Here is a 22,033-nt window from a genome sequence, read left to right as displayed (position 1 = left end):
TCCTTTTCTTTTTGCGAATACAGACTAACACGGCTGTTACTCTGAAACCATGATTGTTGTTAAATGTTGTATCTTACAGCTGATTTTGTGAAATCAGGAAAAGTATAATTAAAACTGTACTGAAGTCTGGTTTCATAGCTTATTTGAGTGTAGTAGGTTTTCTTTGCTTTGAAAAAGATGAAATGGCACTCGCACTGGTCTTGTTCAGAATTTTAGCCAGAGGTTCACAGTGAATATGAAACCAATTTTGGATGTAGGCAAATAATGTGCAAGTAACCTAATTTCCCTGTGCCTCAGTTTTCCCAAATGCAAAATTGATGCGACGCCTTCCTCATGAAAGTGTTATGAGGATATGTTCATGAATGTCTGTATAATACTTGACTGCCTTTGTTAATTTTGTTGAGCTTCTCGGATAAAAGGTTTTGTTTTCTATTCCATATTGCAAAATATCTTGAAAAAAGAGCCTCTTTAAATTTAAACTCTAGTTATTTTGCAGGGCAGTGTTGCCCCTTTATTTGCCAGCCTGGCCTTTATTCTCTGCTTAAGTGGTTACTGCACAAGTGGCATGCTGAAAATTACAGTCCCCTCTACTGTCACTGGTCTGGTCCTGTCTCACCCTCACATCAATATGTCGTTCCCCCCCTGTTCTCCCCCCCCTTCCCGCTTACATATTCTCTGTCTGTTGCATGAACACTCATTTGTTGTGGTTGCCCTGGAAATGACATTCTCTGACTTCCATGCGAGCTGTCACAAACATACACAATCTTATGGATGATTGTTGCCAAAAAATGATGATTCTGTTGTGTAAATATTTAAAGAATTATCAGACTGGGCTAATTGGGATAACTTGTCAGCTGGACAAAGCAGCAGGTCGAAAAGAAGCTAAGGTTGGAACTTTTCAGGGCAGGACTTGTAGTATATAGGCTTGGCTAATTCTCAGTAGTAGGTAACACTGCTGACAACACTCCTAACTCTGTTTATAAGAATATCTCATGGCTTTAAAAAAATCTCTTATATTTTTAAGCTGTTTTGTATTTAATTTTATTCTACTTTTTATGGAAGTTAATCAATATTACTAATTTGGATAGAAAGTGAAACAAGCTGGGTGTGTAGAAATTTCTAATCAGGCTGTTAACACAGAAAAGTGTCCTGGCTGCCAATACCAGATCAGTAAAGGCCGATTAGGGGGAGTCTACCTACTGGTAAATACTTATTTACATTTTTAAAACAAACATAAGGTCCTGCCAATCTTTGTAAGCCCTCCTAGCTATCTGCTCCTCACCACATACTGGTCCATTCCAGAATAGGGAGTGGTACAAAGTGACAAAACTGCCCAGAAAACGGAGCCTTCTCTAACTCCGCCTCTTAAAAACAAAGTGCCTCCCAGCAGAGCAGGTGCTTAGTAGCATCTGTTAAGGACTCAGTCCTGTAAACACCTATGCATAACAGTAACTTTACTCACAGACCAATTCCTTTGAAGTAACATGTGTTCACAGAATTAGGCCCCGATTGGGCATTGACACTGCCTCTGGGTACATCTTCATTGCAGATTTAACCCAGGCTCTTATTCGGGTGTTGCCCTTAACCTGGTTCCCATCCCTAGGCAGTGCGTGACTCTTGCATTTGGGGAGGCTGTGCGCAAGTGCCAGAAGCTCCCTAGAAGTGTGGGGGCCCACTGGTGCCCAGACTGTGACCCCACCCCCACTCTGCCTCCTCACTTGAAGCCCTGCCTATGCTCCACCCCCCCACTGTGCCCCGAGGCCCCACTCCCGCTCGTCCTCTTCTCCTTGATGCCCCCCTGCCTGCTGCTCACTCCTCTCTGACTGCTTCCCTGAGGCTCAACTCACCACTTGCTCCTTTCCGTCCCCTCCCCTGAACTCTCTGCTGCTTGCTCCCTTTTACCCCCTCCTGTCCTAAGGGCAAGCGACGGGGGAAAAGGGTGCAGAGAGGGGCAAGTGGCAGGTGGGGAGGACCTAGGGGGAAGATGTGGAGCGAGGGTGGGTAGAGGCGGAGCGAGGGGAGGGCCTTGGGGAGAAGAGGCGCAGTGTCATGGGGGAAGAGACAGAGTGGGAGTGGGGTCTTGGGGTGGAGAGCGGCCAGGGCCATGGTCCGGGTGCTGGTGGCCACCACATTTCTCGGGAGTGTCCGGCAGTGGTGCTCCAAAGGCAGCAGGCCAGTGTACCTCCAGAGGAAGGTGCACCGCATCTGGCATTTCTTGCCCCGTTCGGAGAGGCTTAGTCTCTCCAAGCCTCTTATACCCACCACTCATGCTCGCATCAACATACTATGTTGTGTTGCCCAAGTTTAGTGGTGCTTGGAACCTGAACTAGCTGGCCTGCCCTGGGGTATAGGCTACAGTCTGAGTGAGGCTTTCACTTGGGCTGGTAACTCACCCACTTTGTAATGAGTAGCAGGCTGAAGCACTTGATTGCTGATAGTCCTCCAGTGCCTTTCCACAATTCTGTCTGTGCACAGAACAACAGACAAGTTCTCCCACAATTCACTGGGAAAGAATCATAGATCAGATCAGCTTACTGCAGCACAGAGAACCATGGAATATGCCCCCAGTAGCCCATGTGACACAGATCGGAGTGCAGCAGCAGTTCGGACACAGTAACGTGGGTGTGGCTTTGCAATGCCAGCACAGCTGCACCTATCTGGGATAGGCTAATCCAGGAGCTCAGACCTGTGTGCCAATCACCTAGGCTACCTATGCAGTGACGTCATATCCTTTGTGTGTGTGCTGTGCACCCTTACACTTGTCAGTAGCCCTCAGTAACTAAATAAAATTATACCTAAAAATGCTGAATTTTTAAGAGTGATCTCTGCCTATGAAATGTTTCTTGTTATTCTGATACAATCTAGTGCTACCCATAGAATTCCCCTTGCTAAAGTTCTGCCATGATTTCTATTATAAAACTATATTTGGATGTTTCTTATAATACCTGTCTCTGAGACAAAATATAGTGATCAGGTTCTTGGTCTAGGCATGAAACTACAAATGAAACTGATCTGCCTTAGAGGCAAAGGGTTTATGTTCAGGAAGTCCGGAGGGCAAAGCTGCTATTGTTGTTAGTTTTTAAATATGGGTTTTAAAATAATTTTTTCCCCTTTTTACAATGTCTTTTTAAATACAAATCACTACGGTGTCTATTGCCCATTTTCTTAATGTTTTGTTAAACTAGCACTTAATTCCCTACAAACACAAACTGCAGTCAGCTATGGTCGGCTCCACCTCTCCTTCTCTTGACCCTCAATGAGTCACTTGCATTGCAAATATGTTTACTAGGGCTGTCGATTAATCACAGTTAACTCATGCGATTAACTCAAAAAAATTAATCGCAATTAATCGCACTGTTAAACAATAGAATACCAGTTGAAATTTATTAGATAATTTTGGGATGCTTTTCTACATTTTCAAATATATCGATGTCAATTACAACACAGAATACAAAGTGTACAGGGCTCACTTTATATTATTTTTTATTACAAATATTTGCACTGTAAAATGATAAACAAAAGAAATATTATTTTTCAATTCACCTCATACAAGTACTAGAGTGCAATCTCTTTATCATAAAAGTGCAACTTACAAATGTAGTTTTTTGTTACATAACTGCACTCCGTAACAAAACAATGTAAAACTTTAGAGCCTACAAGTCCACTCAGTCCTACACTTTGTTCAGCCAATTGCTAAGAGAAACAAGTTTGTTTACATTTAGGGAAGATAATGCTGCCCACTTCTTAATTACAATGTCACCTGAAAGTGAGAACAGGCATTCACATGGCAGTGCTATAGCTGGCATTGCAAGATATTTACGTGCCAGATGTGCTAAAGATTCATATGCCTCTTCATGCTTCGGCCATCATTCCAGATGCTTCCATGCTGATGATGCTCGTTAAAAAAATAATGTGTTAATTAAATTTGTGACTGAACTCCTTGTGGGAGAATTGTATGTCTCCTGTTCTGTTTTACCCACATGCTGCCATATATTTCATGTTATAGCAGTCTCGGATGTTGACCCAGCACATGTTGTTCATTTTAAGAACACTTTCACTGCAAATTTGAGGAGATACCAATGTGAAATTTCTAAAGATAGCTATCTTTAGAATCTGAAGTGCCTTTCAAAATCTCAGAGGGATGAGGTGTGGAGCCTGCTCTCAGAAGTCTTAAAAGAGCAACACTCCAATGCAGAAACTACAGAACCCAAACCACCAAAAAAGAAAATCAACCTTCTGTTGGTGGCATCTGACTCAGATGATGAAAATGAACATGTGTTGGTCTGCACTGCTTTGGATAGTTATCGAGTAGAACATGTCATCAGCATGGAATGGTGGTTGAAGCATGAAGGGACATATGAATCTTTAGTACATCTAGCATGTAAATATCTTGTGACGCTGACTACAAAAGTGCCATGCAAATTCCTGTTCTCAGTTTTGGTGACATTGTAAACAAGAAGCAGGCAGCATTATCTTCTGCAAATGTAAACAAACTTGTTTGTCTGAGCGATTGGCTGAACAAGAGGTAGGATTGATTGGTCTTGTAGGCTCTAAAGTTTTACATGGTTTTATTTTTGAATGCAGGCTTTTTTTTTGTACATAATTCTACATTTGTTAGTTGCACTTACATGTTAAAGAGATTGCACTACAGTACTTGTATTAGGTGAATTCAAAAATACTATTTCTTTTGTTTTTTACAGTGCAAATATTTCTTATAAAATATATGTAAATTGAGCACTGTACACTTTGTGTTCTGTGTTGTAATTGAAATCAATATATTTGAAAATGTAGAAAACATCAAAAATATTTAAATAAATGGTATTCTATTATTAACAGTGCAATTAATTGTGATTCATTTTTTAATCATTTGACAGCCCTCATTTTTACCCATATGGATGAGGGATTTGGCCTTTGTTAAGAATGCTCCATTCAGGATCATCCTTTTAGATTATGAACTGTGTGGGGCAGGCATCATGTTGTTTGTCTGTAAAGTACAATGCATGCTCTGGCTGCTGTATTAATTCCAATATAACTTTCACTAAATCTGAACAATGTTTAAAGTGGGTGCAGAGTAATGTGAAAAGAACGGTAACTATGATATTCTGGATAAGTGTTTGTAAGAGCGGGATTTAGTGAAGGATAGTGGGTAGTTAGGGGAGAAAATACTCCAATTCTCCAACCCTGCTCATGTGCTTGGGCTTGTTGAAGGCTGTGGGACTACTTGTGTAAGAGTTGAAGGATTGGGCACCTATTGCTCTTCAAAACAAAATGGCAGCAGTATGTGATAGAGCAAAATAACAATGGACTGGTCAGATGAAGAAAAACATAGGACCCAGGTTGAAATCCTGGCCTTGTTGCAGACAATGGAGTTAGAACAAGATCATACACATACCTAGTAAGCATTGATTAGAATAAATGGAGTTCCTTCAAGGGAGACTTGCAAAGGAGTTTGTTTAAATTGGGTTTCTGCCCTCTCTGTTGTTGGTTTGAAGGTTTTTTAAATTTTAATTTTAAATTTAAATTTTTTAAATATTTTTAAATTTGGGGTGGGGGGTGGTAGACATTATTTATTTTATAACTATTGGGAATGTGAAGTCTGGTCTTGCGGAGGAAATCTCGGGGATGTTGTAAACTGTGACCAGAATAGAAGGGATAGAGATTTTGAATCTGTAATAGAGACATCCTCCAAGTGTATGTTAGGTATTACAGCTAAATAAATTATACCAAAACCAAACCAGTCTGAATAAAAATTCTTTACCCAGAGTCTATGGTGACTGGAAAACCAGGGTAAGTCTAGGTATACTCTACGCTCCCCTATAGCCTTTAATTTGATGTGCTAACTCATGTAAAAACAACAAACTGTCCTGTCTTCACTGGGATTTTACCTTGTTATAGTTAACTTGAGTTAAGAAGATACCTTTTTCCTGATGAAGACAAGGTCTTTCTCACTTCCCTGGTCCCACTGCCAGGTCCCAAGGAATGCCAGATTTGGCAGGTTTCAACCAAACAGGATTCTAGACTGCAGATGCTCCCCAAAATTCCAGGGGGTAGGTAAAGAAAGTGCAAACACACATTCAGTAAATATACCACAGAATAGGCAACCCTGAGCTAAGGGAACTACCCGTTTCTATCAAATTGATTTTGACTTCAAGGAGCTTTGGCACTGAGAAGTGTTACATTTTGTTAGATTTTAGGAGCTGCCTCTGCATGTTTGTTGGATCATTGGTTTGCTGTTATAGCACCAATCAGGTAAGCTCACTGAAGCTGTTGTCATGGCAATGTGATAGTTCCAACTTCTCTTTAAATGTTGCAAACTTTTCTCTTTTTGTTTCTTTGGGCCTTTGTAAAGCCCAAATCTCCTAAAATGCAACCAGAGATACATAGAAGAAAAAATATCCTGCATTTTTAAAAGTACTGTGTGTACAAGCTCTATTTTTAGAGACATATTGGTAGTTACCAGAGTTTTGACTTGAAAAAAAGACAGGAATTGCACATTTCAATTAACATCTCAGTGGGAATGTATCCTAGTAGCGTTTCTCAATTGCGGCCACCATGGCTGCATTGTGCAGCCACAGCCTGCCTGGGTGGTGATTGGGAGAGGGGGGCAAAGCATCATCCTCTCCCCCTCCCTTTGTGTTGCTCCTAGATGCACCACCCTGCACTGCTTGTGGAGACAGGTGGGGCACAACACTGAAGGAGCAAGGTGAGTTCTCAACCTATGGGGGGAGCGTAGTGGGGGGTCAGGCTTTAGTCCTGGGGTGGTTGGGCGGCAGGCTCAGGTGGCAGGACTTAGGGAGCCTGGCTGTGCGGACCAGGTCACCAGCTATAGGGCTTCGGGCACCAACATCCAGCACCAGCCATGATGTTTTTGGCACTGACCCCTAGCTCTGGCCATGTAGCTCTAGCCTGCAGCCAGGCCCACGGGGCTTCAGGCTCCAACCCCGGGCGCACAGCGGCAGGCTCTGATCCCTGGCTCTGGCTGAATGGCGCCAACCACAGGCTGCATGTTCTGACCCCGAGTCCTGGCCACTGACCCCAGGTGCTAGCCCTGTATGCCAACCCCTAGCTCCAGCCCTGGATGCCAACCTCTAGCCCTGGCTGTGCGGCAGCGGGCACTGACCCTGGGCTCTGGTGGGTGCTGGTCCTGGGTGTCAATCCCCGGCAGCGGTCGCCAACCCCCAACGCCAGCACCAGCCACAGATCCCCAGCCCTGGCTGCTGACCCTTGGTTCTGGCCTTGTGGCAGCGGCCACTGGTCCCAGGTGCCAGCCCCCCAGCTGCCACTCTGAGTGTCTACCCGTGCTCTGGCAGGTGCCCGCCTCAGGCGCCAATCCCCAGCCCTGACCACACAGCAGCAGGTGCCGACCCGGGCTCTGGCACATGCTGGCCCTGGGCGCTGAGCCTCAGCTCCGGGCACACAGCAGCAGGCTCTGATCTCAGTACCAGCTGTGAGGCTCCTGCCCCCGGGCTCTGGCTGCAGGCACTGACCTCCAGTTGCATGGCCGTCAACCTCCAGCTCTGGTCACAGGGCTCACCCCCCCACCCCCATTGCCCTTGGTTCCTGCTGCCTTCCTGGCCCTGCATCCATCGCCCCTGGCCCCTGCTGATTCTCCCTCCAACCTATCCATCCAGGGCTTAATTTGTCTTGAGGCTTGCTGTGAAAAGTGATATTAAGAAACATGCAAATATCACTTTTCACAGCATTATTTTTATTATTGAGTCTGCAAAAAACAAAAAACCCCTACATAAGTACATTGCAATGATTTCAAACTCTCTATGTGCATATTTATTTATTTTTCCTAAAGTTAATAAAGTATTTTAGGAAAAGGTGTCAGTGTGGCCACCAGCAAGAGTTGGTGACCACACTCTGAGGCCACCAAATAATTGTTGTGAGAACCCTTGCTATAGGGTATAGCTAGATGGGGAAGTGCCTGGCTTTTTCATTGGATATGTATTCGTAAAACAGAGGTGGTAGGACGTGCTGTAACAGAATTCAGAAGTGCATTTTTTTATGAGCGAACCTATTTTTAAAGAGCTATTGCTGTCTTTTGTTCATGGAGTATAGTGCAGTATGTGAAGGTATGTATTGTGTTTTTATTTGTATTCTTATAGTACCTAGAACCCTATTGTGCTAGGGGCTATACAAAGACAGAACAAAAAAGCAGTCTTTTTCCCAAATAGTTTACAATCTAAGACTCTGTTTAAAGATGGCAATAGGATTATCTGTCACAAGTTTGGTATTTTAATAGTGGAGTTGCTATCTCCCACGTGCAATTTAAAAAAAATTCACATCCATTGGCTTGATAGTTGTGGCTTCAAAACTTGACACTGCTTATCATTATGACATCATTCTTTGGGGTGGGAGACATGTCCTCTCCTTCTGATCACTCTGGCTGACTGTAGACATTCAGGGAGTCTTTCCACTGGCTTGTATGGGCATTGGATTAGTCCATTGGTGCATTTTTGGGGGATTCTACTTCAGCATCAAATGTCCTATACCACTTTATCATAGCCAGGTCATCACTTTCAAAAGTGATTTTTGGATACCTTTCTTTTCTTGCATCCGATGAAGTGAGCTCTAGCTCATGAAAGCTTATGCTCAAATAAATTTGTTAGTCTCTAAGGTGCCACAAGTACTCCTTTTCTTTTTGCGAATACAGACTCACACAGCTGCTACTCTGAAACCTTTCTTTTCTGAGTGCTCGAATTGAGGCACTTGGAACCTGATTTTTGAAGACACTAAGCATTCAAAACTGCGTTTGAATTCCATGGGATATGCAGTTTTTCAGTACAGGTGACATAATTACAGGAAGTTTCCCCACACAGTGAAGAATAAAACTAACAGCTAGATAGTTTTAAGAAGAAGGAGACAAATCTTATCTGTCAATATTTAAATTCCCCTCCGGGTGAGGAAGTGTTTACTGCTTGGTCACTTATGTGGCACATTTGAACTTCCTCAGGTCTATGCAGAGAAGCATAAGAATCCCAAAAGGACTGGTTAATCAGGCAATGACTGAGGAACAGATTATTTCATAAGGGCTAAACCATCTTGAAAAGTAGGCTTCCCTACTCCTACAAACCCATTTATATATTTTACTTTTTAAAGTCAGTTTGTGTACTTGGGGCCTTAATTCTATAATATTTGTTTATGATTTTTAGGGAAGTGATGTGACTTAGGGTATGTCTTCACTGCAACGGTTCGCTTGAATTACTAGTTAGGTCTGGGCTTATACTACAGAATTACATTGGTATAACTGACTTCTTTTGATAGATTTCCACTCCATACGGTTAAATTGAGTGCCTTGCATAATGACAGGTTTCAGAGTAGCAGCCATGTTAGTCTGTATCCGCAAAAAGAAAAGGAGTACTTGTGGCACCTTAGAGACTAACAAATTTATTTGAGCATAAGCTTTCATGAGCATTCAAATTTCACTTTTTGCTACTACTGTATATCAGACTCTGATTTGTTTCTGTCCTCATCCAGAATAAACACTAACAAACTGTTAGTGCGCATCATCAGGCCCACAGAGAGTTACTGTGTGACAGGCTAGTGCGGGGTCGATTCACCCCCAAGCTTGCCACAAACTGAATGTTCATGGAGACAAGCCCGTGGTGGGGTAAAAAGGAGGAATACAATTCTAGCTTTTAAGAAACAGGTTTCTGTAACAAGTGTTACAGAAACATCATCTGGAGAGATAAAAATAGTTCAGCAATTAACACCTTGTTTAGCTCCTGCAAATGTGCTCAGGGATATAGAGGACCAAATAAGGCATAGTCCCTGATCCAAGGAATGCATAGTATCCAAGTATGTGATCATGTAAGCTCTCTATATGTGGTCTATTGGGATGTTTCATAAGAGAAGAGTTTGCAGGATGGTCCCCCAGAAAAGCAGATCGGATGCCCAAAGCACTTTGGACCTGATCCAAAACTCACTGAAGTCAAAGGGAATCTTTCCATTGACGTCTATAGGTTTTGGATCAGGCTCTATGTGACTAGGAGATGGCTAGAAGTGTGCAGCAATTTTGGGCATGCATTGAATTTATATTTAAAATGTTTAGTAGAGTGGTGGGTCTGGTTCTTCAGGCTTCATGGAAAAAGTGTATTTTGAGGGGAACCTACAAGGACGAAGGTGAAAGTTGGATCACATCAGTAATGTTATCTATCAATCAAAACCAACAAAAACCCCACCAGTCTTTCCTATTTTAGTATAACCCAGAGTACAGTTTTGTTCTATTTCTGGTCTTGTTTATAATGACCAGTAAACACTTACTTAAGATGTTTTTTAGAAGGGAAAGGAAACCTTTTGAATCAGTTTAAGTTTCATGGAGTACTCTCTGCTCATATGACCATGTAAAAAGGGTAGTCTGGAATGTAGTTCTCATCAGTTACATGGAAAATTCTCAAGCTCAAGTCACCAGTAGCATTAAAAGGATTGTGATCTGAGAAAGCATGTACTATATTGGTCTGGTTTATTTAGCAATTTTATTAAGCCGTCATTTATAACAGGCAGAAAATGTACAGTTCCCATTATGACTTTATATGGTAACCAAAGAAAACAGGAGTATTTGTTGGGTACACGGTACTTATTGAATAGTGGAGTTTATGCTATTGCTGTCTTAGAGCTATTTATATTGCTATTTGTGCTATGACAGGCTAAAGTATTCCTTGATCTGTGGTGATGTACTGTCTTTGGCCTTGTCCACAGAAAGCTTATTTTTCTAAAATAGTATTTAGATAGATACAGATACAGAGCACTCTCTTTACCATGGGAACTCTAATGTAGGCAATGCATCAGCAGTTGCTGGCATCTTAATCACATATACAATTAGTTAATCATAAACTTCCCAGCTTTGAAAAGTTCTGGCCACCCACTCCACTTCTCTCTTTCCATCTTGTAAAGACAGTATTACGGATCTATATGTTGGATCTGAGGCCAAGTCAGAATCTTGGAGGGAAGATCAAATTGTGTGAGTAGTTTCCTGAGGACTCATGACAACCACCATCCCTGGAAAACAAAGGATTTCTGCAACAGCAGAGCCCAGTGGTAAAAGCCCCTATTTACTGGTCACTGATGGAAATTCAGTTTACATTAGCTTATTCCCATTGTCTTTGTTTTTCCCATACCCCTGCCATCCTTCCTTTGCCCTCTAATGCCTGCTGGACAGGTACACGATGAAACTTAGGCCTGGTCTACACTACAGAATTAGGTCAATGTAAGACAGATTACATAAACCTAACTATGGAAATGTTCACACTTAAATTTTGCTCCCGCTAACGTAACTGCCCTGCCATGCCAACTTAACTCCACCCCCATGAGCAGCATAGAGTCATGGTCAATGGACTTAGGTCAATGTAGTGTCACTGTAGACATTGTGTTTTGTGCATTGACTGTTACTGGTTTTCTGGAGCTGTCCCACAATACTCCACACTGACAGTACAATCAGTACAAGCGTTCCTGGTGAGGATGTGCACTGCCAAAGGAGCAAAGCGTAGACATGCACAAACAATATCATTACTGTGGCAGCTGTATGCTGATGTAAGTTAGGTCAACTTAATTTTGTAGTGTAAATGTGGCCTTAGTCTTGTGTAAAAATGGAATGTAAACTCCTTGAGGCATGCACAATGGTTATTTGTTGTGTGATGCTCCTAGTGCACTTCAGGTGCTGTATAGATAAATGGTTCTGCCAGTAATATTTATTATTAGGAAACTTTAGTGTTTGATGTACATTCCATGAATTTGGAGCTTCAGCTTCGGGGGTGGGAGAACATGCAACCTAAGGCTTAGGGAAGGGAATGGTTAGAGAGAGAATCCAAAGCCCAGTCATTGAGAGAGACACCTTGACACTAGGGATGCTGAAAGAGACATAGGTGATAGTTGTCAGTAAATTAGACATGAACTTGCAGTGTGATATGGCAGCAAAAAAGGCTAGTGCAGTTACTGGGCTGTATACACTGTCCTTGGATCATGAAGCAAGGAGGGAACAACCTGTCATCTCTTCTCTACTCCACTTTTGTTAAAACCTCTAATAAAAAGTTACTGTGGATTTGATTGCACTATTCCAAGTGCAGTACATGCACCTGTGTGTAGAAAAATAGGTCAAACTGGAGAGGGCTCATAAAAGAACAAATAAAACCATTCAGGAGATGGACAGATTGATTTATGAAGCAAGACTGAAAGTTGGCTCAAGGATGATTAACAGGGGAGGGGACATGAGTCAGCAATATAGAGGGAGGAGAATAATTCATGGTATTATAAGAGGGAATAATTAGAAGTCAAGGATGAAATTAACAAAAAGAGATTTTCCGCTAAATGTCAGGAAAATGGCAGATAGATCTTTTAGGCTGAGGGTGACTAAAAGACTCAGGGTTTGTTTTTTTTTCAGTCCCCTGAGTGACGAAAGTTTTGCTGACATAAGTGCTACTGTAGACATGGCCTACATCAGAGTATAGCTTCTGTAGAGCTCCTAAACTGCAGGCGTGGAGTTCCTCTGCAGCTACACTCTTTTGGAGCTTACATTCAGCCCTGTGGAGCTTTGCTGGGAGAAGGAAGAAAGAAAGGAGCTTGCAGCCAGTTAGACTTCCTGCTAAATATCAAATGACAAATCCCTTGGATTTTATTTAGCCCTTTGTTAACGGAATAATGAGGAAGTAAACACCCTTTTAAAAGTAAAAAAATAGTCTGTCATATATAATAGTCAGCTGTTGACTAGTCAAACTGCAGTTAATCAAAATGCTTTTTTGTCCAATGGTCTAATAATGTTTCAGCTTCAAGTCTGGTCTACATCACAGAGATAGGAATGAGCTTACGTGGACATTACATACATTACAGAGATAGGAATGAGCTTACGTGGACCTAACTATGGAAGTGTCTACACTTAAATTTTGCTCTTGCTGACATAACAGCCCTGTAATGCCAACTTAATAACTCCACCTCCACAAGCAGTGTAGAGTCAAGGCTGATGTAGTTAGGTTGACACAGTGTCAGTGTAGACACTGTGATATTTAGGTTGACTGTTACTGGCTTTCGGGAGCTGTCCCACAATGCCACACACTGACAGTACAATCGATACAAGCGCTCCTGGTGAGGACATGCACTGCCAACACAAGGAGTAAAGTGTAGACTCACACAAGCCATGTAATTACTGCAGTGGCTCTATGCCAACATAAATTAGGTCGACTTAATTTTGTAGTGTAGACTAAGGATCTAAAAGATTAACTGGTTAACTGGTAAACATAGTCTTACTGGTTAACTGCCTTAACCATTAACCCCCATGCCGGCCGGAGTGGGCCTAGCTGCGGCACGCGGCCGGAGCAGAGGCACCTGGCCGGAGCGGTTCCAGCACTGGCCCCTGGCTGGAGCGGACCCAGCCACGCCTGCCAAATGGGCCCTAGCCGCTTAAACAGTTAACCATTTAAATGACATATTTTTTAATCGTTTAAACGGTTAACTTTTAAAACGGTATTTACATCCCTAGTGTAGACTCCAGGAGTTTAGAAGTGCTGCATTACAAGATCTGTACCTTGCGACGCTTTATTATTCTAGGTGAAATCTTATAGCCATGTAGGCCCTAATTCAGCAACGTAATTAAATCATCTGCTTCACTTTAACTACAGGTAGCTCCAGGACTACACATGTTCATAAAGTGAAGCACATGCTGAAGTACATTTCTGAATTAGTGCCATAAGGAGGGACTGTTACTACTGTACTTGGGCTTGGTCTGCACTAGGAATTTATGTTGGTGTAGCTACGTCACTTAGGGGTATGTAAAATTCACTTCCCTGAGCAACGTAATTATGCCGACTTAACCCCTGGTGTGAACAGCACTATGTTGGTGGGAGGGCTTCTCTTTTCGACATAGCTACTGCTCTCGGGGAGATGGAGTTACTACGTTGACAGGAGAAGCTCTCCCCTCAGTGTAGGTAGCATCTTCACGAAGTGCTACAGTGGCGCTGTAAGTGTAGACAAGCCGTCAATGTTGTGACGCCTGTGTCTGCCATCGAAAATCATATTGGCATTTTTGTGGTCATGTGACATTAAAGATTTTATGTATGACACAGTTCATCTTCAGCGGAATACATTACCCTGCTACCAGGGCCGGCTCTAGGCACCAGCAAAACAAGCAGGTGCTTGGGGCGGCACATTTCTAGGGGCAGCATTCTGGCGCCAGCCATGCCGCTCCTAGAAATGTGCCCCCGCCTCGCCAGCTCGCCTCCGCCTGCTCTCCTGAGCACGCGGCAAGCCTGGGAGGGAGGGAGGAGAAGCCGAGTGGCGGCATGCTCGGGGGAGGTGGCAGTGGTGGAGCAGAGGTGAGCTGGGGTGGGGAGCGGTTCTTCTAACCCCCTCCCACCGTTACTTCCTGCGCTTCCGCCTCCCCCTCCCCGCCCCCCGCTCACCTCTGCTCTGCCTGCTCCCCTGAACGTGCTACCTCTCTCTCGCCTGAGAGGAATGGGAGAGAAGTGGAACGGCGTAGTGTTCGGGGAGCAGGTGGAGTGGAGGTGAGCTGGGGAGGGGGCCGCAGGAAGCAATGGGGGGGGAATGTGGCACGCCCAGGGGAGGAGACAGGGCCAGGGAGGGGAAGGAGTTGGGAAGGGGGCGGGGGGGCACGAAAAAAAAGTGGGGACGGCCAAAAATTTTTTTGTTTGGGGCTGCAAAAATCCTAGAGCCGGCCCTGCCTGCTGCTTATGTCTTGTTAGATAAATAGTCTATTTTTTAGTCAGGATGTGTTTACCAAAAGGCAGCTGTTGTATTCAGCTGTTACGGATCGTTCTTAATTAAAATAGTTTATCACTCTTTTTCATGGACCCACTGAAGGCTGAAGACATGGGACTTTTTAATGTGTGTCTTTGCATAGACCCCAGGGGATAACTTTTGCTGGGAAAAAAAATGAAAGTGTTGATTGATTTCTTGCCCCTCGAGGAGAAAGTCAGCTCTGGGAGGAACAGCTTCTTGCTTTTCAAAATACCATAAATTATGGAATAAAACAAACTTTAACAACTATAAAATGACTCATTTTTCTCATGATTCAGTTCAGGATGTAGAAGTGCTAATTGTGTTAATCTAGTAAACTAATAAAAACAAATATTAAGAAGCTGTAGGTGCTGGTTTGTCTCTCACTAGATTAACCAACAATATAAAGACAAGAGGTTGCTTACAATTTCTTAATTTTATAGTTTGCATGTATATGTCACCTTTCTATATGTGCTTCCATTTGATGTCCATTTAATCATAACAGAAATAATCCAGCCAGCATACTTAAATAAATGTACAGTTTGTCTTTTACTTTTGCGTTAGTGAATTCATGAATCCTCTAAGCATACGATTTTTAGATACCACATTCACAGCATCTAAAATGACAGGTTTCAGAGTAACAGCCGTGTTAGTCTGTCTTCGCAAAAGGAAAAGGAGTACTTGTGGCACCTTAGAGACTAACCAATTTATTTGAGCATGAGCTTTCGTGAGCTATTACCAGCAGGATAGTGAGTTTGTGTGTGTGTTTTTTGGAGGGGGATGAGGGGGTGAGAGAACCTGGATTTGTGCAGGAAATGGCCCACCTTGATTATCATGCACATTGTGTAGAGAGTTGTCACTTTGGATGGGCTATTACCAGCAGGAGAGTGAGTTTGTGTGTGGGGGGGTGGAGGGTGAGAAAACCTGGATTTGTGCTGGAAGTGGCCCAACTTGATGATCACTTTAGATAAGCTATTACCAGCAGGACAGTGGGGTGGGAGGAGGTATTGTTTTATGATCTCTGTGTGTATATAAAGTCTGCTGCAGTTTCCACGGTATGCATCCGATGAAGTGAGCTGTAGCTCACGAAAGCTCATGCTCAAATAAATTGGTTAGTCTCTAAGGTGCCACAAGTACTCCTTTTCTTTTAGCATCTAAAATATAAACATCAGTTCTCCTGCTTTAGTTATATCTTCTGTTTCCCAGGACAGTCCTCCAAAGTGTGGGGGGGGGGCAGGGGGGGGAAGAGGGAGCTTGCTTGATAAAGCACTACCCCTATTTGGTGAAGTTACATCTTTATTTGCACCGTTGCTCAATACTTGTCTTTTGTCTTTGGGAACCAGTTTTTTATCCTCAGTAGTTGTTTATCTGATTTACAAAAAGAATCTGTATCCACTAATTATATATTTAAATAGAGAAAGTGAACCAGAGAAGACTTAAGAATACAAGTATTCCGGGAACCAAAAATTATGCATGTGAAGTTATATATGTATATAACAGGCTTCCCTTATTTGTGTTTACAAATTGTTGTGGGTTTCATTTTGTGGACACAGTGGTTATGTGCACAGATAAAAGGATTCTGGCTAACTTTCTAATTATACCTGTAAATCAGGTAAGCCTCTGTCCTCATTTGCACCCACGGTTATTTGCAAGCAGCATATTGGGAATGCAAGAAGAGACAGAAGCTCTTTTTAACAATCAGGCCCTTTAAATGCGATTTGATTTAGATAAGATATTGATGAGAAGGGCTGTGGGACTCGAGAGAAACTGTCACTCCATTGTGAATATTCTAATTTATACAGAACAATATGAGCATGGTATAACGCAGACAATTAAAAGACATGGTCCAAAGTTATTTACAAACTAGATGACATAGGTTGAAATGAAGACAGGCAAGGCAGGTGGAATAGGGGAAATATTTAGGGTGCAAAGTCCATGCAATTACTAGTTCCTGTACAGTATGTGTCATCGTAAACATGACTGTATAAACAGCACTTTCTTATTTAACATTCATTATCTCATCATCATGATAGCTTGTTGCTCCAAAACTGCAGCCAAGACCTGGTGGTGTCACTGTTGAATAGTTGAATAGTTCCTCAGGGATACAGGATTTTGACATGGGGCACTGCATCAGGCAGTGTTCAAGTCTTTGTCTACTCTAAGCTCTGCACATTGACATTTGGAATCATTCCTCAGCTTACACTTGGTCATATTGTCACCAGACATTGCCATTCTAGGTCATGCCTGATATTAATATTTTTGTTTAAGGTCAGTGCCTGGGAGAAGGAGTTCTGAAAGAGCATTTCCTGCCATTTCGTTACCCCCAAATACCACTGGGAAAGTCTACAGAGTAAGGGATTTTCACAGTCAAGGATGTCTCTAGACTAAACCTCTTGGATGGTGGAATTCAAGAGTGGATGTCTTGAATCCTGCACTTGTTTTTGTGCCTTCTTTCTACTGAAGATATCTTGCCTCCCTGGTGGTGGTGCAATCCCTATAAGACAATACAGCGACAGTGTCGAAGTCTGTTTCAAAGTCCCTGTGATGTTCTTACAGGATTGTTTGAGATCAGTATCAATTTTGTGTGCCGCCTCAAGTGTGACCATACTGCAGGACAGTACTCTGCAACTGAGAAACACAGAGAGACACTGGTTTTGGGGTCAGTTTGCCATTTTGTAATGGCCAATTTCTGGAGTTCACAGTTCCTGGAGTTCACTTGCTTTTTCAGCTTCTTGATGTGCTCTTTGAATGTCTGGATTCAGCCTAACATGACCCCAAGATACTCCAGATGTTCATATGCTCAAGGATTGTACCATCCCACAATATCTGGAGCTTTTCCTTGGCCTTCAGGTGGAAGGTGTCTTGCTAAGGTTGGCAGTCAGAAACTATTTGTAATAGTTTTCTCCAAGAATGCTCAAGGAGCCAGTTAGAATGTGCTCAGTGTCCTCAAATCTTTCCTGTTTGGTGGTAATGTAATGATCATCTACATAAATGAATCTTTGTATGTTGGGGAATTCCAGCTGGTCATTTGTGTAGACGTTAAGTATAAGGGTGCTAGCACTGAGTCTTGGGGCAAGCTAGTATGAAGAGTTCACCATCGAGTTTTCTGACCATTTATCTCAACAAAGAAACATTGATTAGCAAGCAGGGAAGAGATGACTTGGATCATCTTCCTATTTCTCAAAATTCTTGCCAGTTACAGTAGAAGTGCACGATAGTTCATGGAGTCATAAGCAGCTGACAGATCAACAAATGCAATCCCTGTAATTTTGCAGGTTATGAAGCCATCTTTGATGTACTGAGTTAGGTTTGCAACTTGGCCACAGCATGAATGTCCTGGGTGGAAACCAGCTTGGTCATCAGTCAGTTGCCCTTCTACTATTAGCATTATTCCATCCACTATCATCTGCTTATATAGCTTGTAGGTTCAGCAGAGTAAGGATATTGGGTTGTAGCTCTTTGCAGAATTGGGCCACTCCTCTTTGCAGTGGAGCCACTTGGGCCTGTCTTTGCAGCCTGGCCACCAGCATTGTCTCCAGGAGAGAGCTGTGGAAATCAAGTAGCCACTTCTATGCTCTTATCCGAAAGTGTAGTAATAGTTCATTAGGTATACCATTAAGTCCGGCTGCCTTTCCACACTTCAGGGTTTCCATAGCTATTGTCAGCTTCTCAATATTGGTCTGCTGACTGGGGACTTTTGCTGTCTCTGAGCAGTGAGCAAAAACTCCTACTTGATTTGTTTTGTTTTGCGCTTTGCTTTGTGGTCTGTTTACCGTTTAAGATGAGTTGGTGTGTGACTTGGATGGGAGAGATTGCAAGGATGTGCTTTGGTTGTTGTCCATCAGGTTCAGCTTCTGAATAGTGACCCCCCCTCCTTTTTTTTTTTTTTTTTGTGGCTGAGGTTTATTGTTTCAATCAGCTCCCTCCAGCGGTCACACTGCGCCTGTCGGATCTCTCTCATAAACATTTTCACAAGCCCAGTGGTTTTTTTCACCAAATGGATCTGAGTTAAACAGTTCTGAATATTGTTGGCTTGTTTGTTCTGAAAGCCCAGGTATATACAGTGTACATACGGGGTATGTCTACATACAACAACAACAAAAAACCCCAAAAAAACCATTGCAGCATTTCAGAGTCCTGGGTCTATGGACTCAGACTTGGGCTGTAGACCCGGGCTCTGAGACTCACTGCTGTGGGGGTTTTTTGGTTTTGTTTTTTTGTTTGGCTATGTAGACATACGCATAGTGTTCATATATATTATTTGCTCCCTGTGTGTACGTTCAAGTCATCTGTTTATTTTACTTGCAAACAGCTTTAACAATTGTATTCCACTATCACAACTCCAAAAAGATTAAGGAAGGAAAATGTCAAAAGATGGAGTTATTGGGTGAAGACCACTTGAAAAGTAACTCAAAAAGTACAGTACTGTTTGAAAATGTCGTACCTATGTGGTGGTGGTGGGTTGTTTATTTTATATATTCTTACAACTACAGGGTTAGAGTGGAGGCCTCCAACATGTAAAATCAGTTGTGACCAGCACAGCTACTCTACCTGCCTATTTGTCCCTTTGCTCATGGTGAACTGCATAACAGAGGTGACTGTCAAGGTTGGAAAAGCAACATCACCTGGCTAGTCTCAGTAACATTCAAAATCAGGTTCTTCATCAACAATTAGATCATTGATGGCCAAAATGGTTATTGGCTACTGACCTTGAATTAAGTAACATGAACTGTAAAATAGAGTCCCTCCTCCTTGCTTTTAAGATAGCATACTACACAATGCCCATGGCTCTGATACTAAATGTCAGATCCCTGGTCTATATCTGGGAAATGCTCTCCTCCATGGTTTTCTCCATGCCCACCTCTTCAGGGATTAAGGGACCAGATCCCCCAGTACCAGTCTTTTATCCTTAGTCCTCAGAGTCCTCTACCTGTGGCAGTACCACACATCCCTCTTGTCCACCACATTGTGTCACTGGCATAGTTGCCAGAGCTGTGTACTTGTCTAGCACAGACTGTGAATGCCATCAATAGAGACAATGAATTCACGTAAATAAAGATGACAAACTAGGATTAAAATAACCCTGGAATCCCTGACCCAAAACGTGCTCCCTTCCCATCGTACAGCTCCAACCACAGCTAAACTAGGGTGTTGCTTCGCATCTCTAGTTGTGCATTGCAGAGAGGGATGACAGCTAGGCAACAATAAGCTACCTTCTACGTGTAGCTAGACCTCTTGTCTCTCACCACTGCAGAAGGTGAGACTAGACCCCCAAGAAGGTACCCCGAGGAACAAGTCCCCAGGAGAATATCCCACCCCATGTGGAAACTTTTTCAGCAGCATATCATCCCACCAAACATTATTACTTGATATCCAAATCCTGTCATAACAATTAAACATCAATTCAGTTATCAACAAAGCTTCATCATTCCCACTGCTGCCACCATCATATAGCCCCTACTTAGTCTGTTTCTAAATCCCATAATTACACCAATTTAATTCAGTAGTAATCTCCATCTTGTAATTTGTCAAGCTACAAGAGAGATTTCATCACAGTACTGAAGAAGCCAGGGAACTTGACACAGAATTTACTTCCACCTTGCTAGAGGTTTGCAGTGGCTGTGTTTACAATTAGTTTTATCATGCAGTTCTTGGACAAAATTCTCATTGTACTTGATGGTAACTTTTCCAGGATAAGGACAGCATGACTGACTTTAATAATTCTTAGCTATTATAACATTTCAACTTCAAAAATACTTCACAATTTTTAAACTAGTTAATCTTTACTCCAGTGAGGCAGCTAAGCATTATTCTCATTTTAAAATTGGTGAAACTGAGACACAGAGTGATTTAGTGATTTCCCCTTCCCAGGGGTCACAGAGGGAGTTGGGGACAGAGCAAACATTAAAACTTATGAATTACTGGTTCCTAGACCTGCATGCAAACCTGTACATGAAGGTCTGGTGTAATACTGAAGTCTGATAGTAAAAATATTTTTAAAAAATTTCATCCAACCCCAGAGGACCTTTGGGAAAAACTTGTGGGTTTCTCTCTCTTTCTCTTTCTCCCCATCTCTCACTCCCCTAACAAATTAAGGAGAATGTTTAAATGTACAGCCAAATGCAGATTTATCACTTCTACTCGATGTCAGTATTAAATATTAGAACCATGCTGCATCAGTTTGCCTGATCAGCTTGGTGGTGTGCACATGTATTAAAGAAATGGTTGCAGTTATGCCATTGAAGTAATGTTCTGGGTTGACCATTAGAATCTAATGTACATTGCAAGTGGCAGTACGTCTCCCTGTTTTTGCTCTTTGGATGCCCTTTAGGTGTCCAGCTTAGCTTCACATTTCGTGTTCTTATACAACAAAGGAGGAAATACTCTTAAATAGACAGAGGATTGAAGCCCAGCTGCTATTTATAATTGATGTAATATCAGGAAATTCAAGCCCAAGGCAAAATAAAAACTATCACTCCCTTTTAAGGCCCATTGTGTATCTTTGAATATGAAGTTCATTCACTATTTTAAAGTAAACCTAGGATTTTAGGTTTGTCTTTTTGTTTGTTAAATTATGTCTGCATAGAAGGCCCAGTTTGCTATAGAACAGCAGTCTCATGAAGGTCCAAAGGGTATCTAAGGGATATAAACACTGAAGAAAACATATTCAGTAACAATGCATTAGCAATTGGTCACAGGCCTATCTAGACTGGGAATTATCCCCTACTACACCTTTTGGAGTTGCTGTACTGGTGCAAATTCCTAGCGTGGAGGGATAAAACTATTGTTTCACTGATTTGGGGTAAGCTCCATTTAGTGGCTATTTTTGCATTGCAGACGTTAGCATTTTCCAGGAAATCTCCCTCTATTGCATCACCACCACCACAGTCTTGGTAATGGTAGCAATGATGAGAATGGGAATGTGGCTCAGCTGTCAGTGTCTTTAGCCTATCGTGTCATCTAACCTGCTCAGAGCATGTCTGGATCACATGGTCCTACGAATACTTGTAATTGGTCTACTCTGGCACTCCCACTGGTGGAGCTGTACTGGTGATGGAACAAGAGAAGATTTCCTAGAAAACGCTCATGCAGACATAGCCTGAAATGTGGCTATATATAACCAAATTATATGTGTAATTGACACACTACATAAGTTATGTGGCTCGATGAAAGGACTTTTTCCTTACAATTCACAAATCTGAATCAGAAATTGCCAAACCTCATCCAACTCCCAGTTTCTCTTCAATTCCAGGAATATCACTTTGCACTTAAGTAGCAGCTTTCAGGAGAATGTCTCAAAGTACTT

At 42.4% G+C, this 22,033-nt stretch overlaps 1 protein-coding gene across 4 annotated transcripts in view; it reads left to right on the top strand.

Annotated features, from left to right (window-relative positions):
* TBC1D1 (TBC1 domain family member 1) overlaps positions 1 to 22,033 on the top strand; it is a gene marked incomplete at its 3' end in the record, with an annotated part of 200,274 nt that overhangs the window by 62,307 nt on the left and 115,934 nt on the right. The window lies entirely within an intron of this gene.

This window comes from Lepidochelys olivacea, assembly GCF_965140295.1.
Source record: "Lepidochelys olivacea isolate rLepOli2 genome assembly, chromosome: 4".
NCBI lineage: Eukaryota > Metazoa > Chordata > Testudines > Cheloniidae > Lepidochelys > Lepidochelys olivacea.
Note: the sequence above shows the minus strand (reverse complement) of the source record. Positions and strands in the feature narration are given on the sequence as shown.